The sequence below is a fragment of the Phoenix dactylifera genome, chromosome 2 (genome assembly GCF_009389715.1).
Source record: "Phoenix dactylifera cultivar Barhee BC4 chromosome 2, palm_55x_up_171113_PBpolish2nd_filt_p, whole genome shotgun sequence".
NCBI lineage: Eukaryota > Viridiplantae > Streptophyta > Magnoliopsida > Arecales > Arecaceae > Phoenix > Phoenix dactylifera.
Genome location: NC_052393.1, coordinates 28556337 through 28561711, shown reverse-complemented (window position 1 = coordinate 28561711; position 5375 = coordinate 28556337). Strand labels below are relative to the sequence as shown.

The 5375-nt window shown below is 48.0% G+C and overlaps 1 pseudogene; it reads right to left on the bottom strand.

Moving 5' to 3' along the window:
- Positions 1–562: 562 nt before the first annotated feature.
- LOC120109961 lies at positions 563–3305 on the bottom strand (annotated as a pseudogene).
- Between the last annotated feature and the right edge of the window lie 2070 nt (positions 3306–5375).

Here is a 5375-nt window from a genome sequence, read left to right as displayed (position 1 = left end):
ATGGGGGGCCATCCAGGCCAAGCATGTATTTCGGGGAGGCCAATGGGGCGGCTGATTGGGTGGGCCGCCTATGCGGCCCACCATTCGGGTTACGCCTTTTGGTCAGGGGAGGGGGAGCTGCCATTGGCACTCCGTGAGATATTGTATTTTGATCTTATTGGGTGTATTCACACACGGTCTGTATGAAGCACCCGTTTTAGCAAAAAAAAAAAAAAAAAAAAAAAAAAAGTAATGTCCAGACAGTGTTTTTACCTAAGCTATAGAAGCTGAATGACTTGCTCAGAATTACATGGTGCTCATAGCAGTTTGTGTTCATCTTTAAATGAGAATAAAGGATGAAGATGAACACTTAATTTGACGTTATTTTAGGATGTTCATCTCTCAGTGAAGTGAGAAGAGACTTCCATTCAAATTCCACTAGTTACCTAAATTCAAGAAAATCAACAACCTTCAAAGAGGATTGGCTCTTTGCCTGTGGATGGAATAGTTTATGCTGCGGGGAAGCGTGGAGAAAAGGGTTCACAACGCTGCTGGATCTGAGGAAAACTCAGAACCAAGTAAGCGCTGCAAAATCACAAGCAAAACTCTGTCCTGGAACCAGAAACAGAGCACAAAAACAGGGGATTCATGCTGTGCTTTCACCGTGTTTTCTCATTAACAATGGCGGCTGAAAAACAATAACCAGGAAGAGGAAAAAAAGAAGCCCTCCTTGCGATTCCTTATATAGGAACGCATACCCCCTAACTCCTAGCAAACGGACTCAGAGAAAACTAAATCCTAATCCTAAAGCAACAAGGACTCGTAATTCAGAAACTTAATCAAACAAAGATGCTAATCCTGATTTAATTCAGGAACAAAACATAAGAAGGACTGTTGACTTGGCTACACCAGAATTCAAATGCAAAAGGACTCTTAATCAAACACCCCATGGATGATCTCCACGGCCACGGATTAATCTTCACGTCCACGGATCAATCTTCACGGCTGCCGCGTTCACAATCAGTGCCCCTGCTCCATGGCTCCGTTCCACAGAAGAAACCTGTCCTGTATCAGCTGTACAAGTGAAACTTGTCATATTATGATTCTTCTAATTCTTCAGCATGCTCTGGTAATGAAATAGTGATGCCCTCCCATCCTTCGGTATTTGCGGCAGCGAAAGATCACCATCCAAGAACTGCATCACTTGGCGCATGGTTGGTCTTGCTGCAGGCACAGGATGTGAACAAAGCAATCCAATCTTTAAGATCATTTCCACTTCCCCCAGATGGTAATCACCTCCCAGTCTTGCATCTGTAACCTCTAGAATTACTCCATTCCTCGAACTCCTCCACACCCATCCACCAAATGAAGGTCCAGTGATTCTTGTTGCATTATTGGCCTCCTTCCACAGACAACCTCAAGCACGAAAACCCCGAAGGCGAAGACATCAGTGCTCGTAGTTGCCCTGCCTGTTTAGTGAGCTCTGGAGCTATATAACCGAAAGTTCCCACCACATGAGTGATTTGGGGATTGCTTCCATGATCATACAATCTTGATAGTCCAAAGTCTCCCAACTTTCCATTCATTTCACTGTCCAGCAAGACATTGCTTGCTTTTATGTCTCTGTGTAGAACAATCTGCTCCCACTCTTCATGCAGGTAGAGCAAACCTGAAGCCACACCTCTGATAATTTTTAGTCTCTGGCTCCAGCTAAGTGTCGTTGGATTGTTGCGTCGTAGAGGAACTTGTCAAGACTTCCATTGGGCATGAACTCATAGACCAAAAGGACTTCACCTTTCCTACGGCTATAGCCAAGAAGCTGGACCAAATTGCGGTGACGGAGCTGACTGTTACTCGCAATCTCCCAACAAACTCCCTCATTCCTTGCTTAGAATCATGAGAAATCCTCTTCACTGCAATTTCAGTTTTAGAGGTGGGCAGTTCGCCTTTGTAAACTCTTCCAAAACCGCCAAACCCAAAAGATTTTTCTCGGGGAAGCCTTTCGTAGCCTTGAATAGTTCTTTATATGAGAATCTATGAGTTCTATTTTCTTGCTCCCACTCTTCAAGAACTTCAGCATATCTTGCCTTTCTTCTTATTATGTAAGCAATACTGCAGGCGGTTATAGTTATGAACACCACTACTCCTAAGCACAGCCAAATTATCAGAGACGCTAGCTTTCTTCTATGCTTTTTCAAGGGAAGTGAAGGAAGGCTGGACAGGTTGAGGGCAGCCGCTTGCCCATTCATCTTAAAGCTCCAACCCAGAACATAATGGGATGTTAGAATGGAGCCTGTAGAAGAAGAGAAGCCAATATACATGGTGTCTAAAATTACCGAGGAGAGATTGACGAAAGAAGACAGCAATGGATGGCTTGGTTTTGGCACACTGATGGGAGATATTGTTACATTTAGCTTCTTCTCTGGATTGCTATAATCTACCCACACCTGCATAGGTTCCCCGCTTAGAAGGCTGAGGTTCTTAAACTTGCCAATTTTCTCAATGGAATATGATGCTGGCGCGGCGTCTGTCGACCTTAATCCATTGACATCAATTCCAACATGGTTGTTGTCAATATCTCCAAACTCTACATCCAAGATGGTGTCTAACTCAATAGCAAGGACATGATTTGATGAATTGCCATTATTGGTAGAGTTGAAGAGACCAAGGTATTGTTTGGGCAGAGTTCCAGGAAGCCCCTGGTTGGAGAGAGCACAAGTGCAAGTCCACTGGCACCCACATCTGGATATTCGGAGAGTATTCCAAAAACAAAGCAAGTAGAGAAAGAGTAAACATTACCATCTGAGGTGTTCTTGAAATGCAGTGGCACTTTGTGAAATGCATGTCCTTGCTGGCTCCTTGTAGTGTTGGTTAATCTCAGAAGACCATTGGGTGTGATCTCTGCTAAGCCATCAAGGTACAACTCACTCCTTTGGAATCCATTGTATGTGAATTCATCATATTTGGTTGCTGAGATTCCTGTAAGCAGACATATCACCAAAAGTAAGGATAGTTTTCGATCCATTTGGAGAAGAATGGGGATTTTCTTTTTGAGCAATTCAATGGTTATTTGCCACACATCATGATCTGCAACCATGGATCTATTCAAACTTCGCGTCCCGCAAACGACAGAAGGTCAGCTAATTAGTTTTGGGAGGTAGACATCTCACTGAAGAGTAGAAGTCCTTGGGCAGTTCATCCATCCACATCCCATTTCATGTGGAAAGATTGTCCAGATTACTGCGTCAGTAGACAAGATTTGCTTGCAGACGGCCACGCAAGTCCTTGTCGACGAAAATGCTAACCTATCCCTGTCTTTCTTGGATGTTTTTGAAAGCTAAGAAATGTAAGAGAAGATACTAAAATTTAAAAACATGTCATGATATTCATTTTCCTCAAAAAAAACAAAAAGACCTTTTTCTAGAAAAAGTTAGGCTCAAGGAGTCTCAATGGGGAAAAAAATCCATGTAAACTTAGGTTGATTGGAGCTATGTAAATTTCTTTTGTAATTCTGGGGCAAAACTCAATTTACAAAATCCATTAGGACTGGAATCACTGAGTTCAGTCATATACTATTGTTGGGGGGAAAACCCAAGTCGTGCCAGCCCAAAGGCGCTCGACCAAGGAGCGCCGACTAGAGAGGCGCTCGACCAAGGAGCGCCGACCAGAGAGGCGCTCGACCAAGGAGCGCCGACCAGCGGTCAACCAGAAAAAACGCCCGACCCCACGACGAGACACCCCGCCAAGCAACCGGCTCGGCTTGGCACCCGTGCCGAGCTCGTGCCTTAGCCAGATATCCAACCTCCGCCTAATCCTCTAGAGGACCTGACAACCAAATACACAACTCCACCGTACTCTGTTACCATCCTTAAGCCATTAAGGCACGTGATCTCCGCAGGCCTTCGGCACGCCTGACCATTAATGCGTATGACCCCAGCGGGCCTCCGATGCACTCAACTATTAAATGAACACGGCTCAAGATGATCTCCGAATCACTGGACCATCAAAGCGTATGGCTCTCCCTGATCACCGGTTCACTCAGCAATCAATGCACTTGCCATCTACGAACCCCAGGCCCACCACGGCCGGCGGTTCAACCACCCAACGGGTCCGATCAACCATGACAGCTCCCTGACTCCGGTCTGATCCGGCCCTTATTCTCCACAACGCCATTAATGAGCATGATCGTGCCCAATTATCGCGAAAAAGACAAATTGTTCTGTCACCTCCCAGGTAACATAATATCTTTCTATAAAAGAGAACCGGGGAAAAAAGGGAGGGGGACAGACACACAACGGAGACAGAAACAAACATTCTCCTCCTTTACTCCCCCACATAGTAGCCCCCTCTGACTTAAGCTTCGGAGGGCCGGCGCCGGAAAATCCGGCCACCGGCTTCTTGCAGGATTCTCCAGGAGGACGCCGCCAGCCGATGCGCCGCCACCCACTGTCCCGGCAGCGGAGCTCCTCCCTCTCGATTCGCGGCCGCCCTCGGGTCCAATTTCCAGCAACAGTTGGCGCTAGTGGAAGGGACCGAGTTACAGCCATGAAACTGAGAAGTAAGGGGGCTTCCAATGCCTCTCGACGTCCTCCACCCAGTCCTGAACACTCTGTCCAGAACTCGCCGCCTCCGGCCGAGGTCAACTCCTCAAGTTCGGCCGGAACAGTTCGATGCCCCGCTGGTGCAACAGGTGCAGGCCTTGGCCGCCGCTGTCCAAGGCTTGCAACCCAGGGGCATCCGACGGCACCGCTCCCTCCGGCCCCAGTTCAACCGGTACCTCCTACAAGCGGACTTCCCCTTCGAGGTCAGGACTCTCAAGTCCAGGCCTCCCTCTGGAGAGAACATCCAGCTAGAGCCCTGGTGGCTGGCCACAGCCCTCAGAGGCTGAGTCAGTTCCAGGACAACCCGCACCGGAGCGAACCCTGCGACGATCCCCCAGAATGATGAGCTCGACAAGAAGGTCGAGAAGCTGGAGCGACAGATTCAGGCACTCCATGGAAGGAAATCGGGACGTGATGGTGACTTCGAGTTCACCATGAAACGCCAATATTCAACGCCGACCCTCGCTCCGTTAACTTCTATCAGCTCCCTTGGCCTTTTGCCCAGTGGGGAATTGACATTCTGGGACCATCTCCTCTGGCTACCGGGCAAAGAAAATTCCTGGTCGTCTCCATCGACTATTTCACCAAGGGGTGGAACCCGAGCCACTTGCCCGGATCACTGAGCAGAAGATGCGGGATTTTGTCTGGAAGTCAATAATCTGCAGATTTGGGCTCCCCGCATCCTCATATCAGACAACGGCCGCCAGTTCGACAACCCCGCTTAGAAATTCTGCTCCGAACTCGGCATCGACCACCGCTTCACCTCGGTCGCGCACCTCAGACGAATGGAGAAAC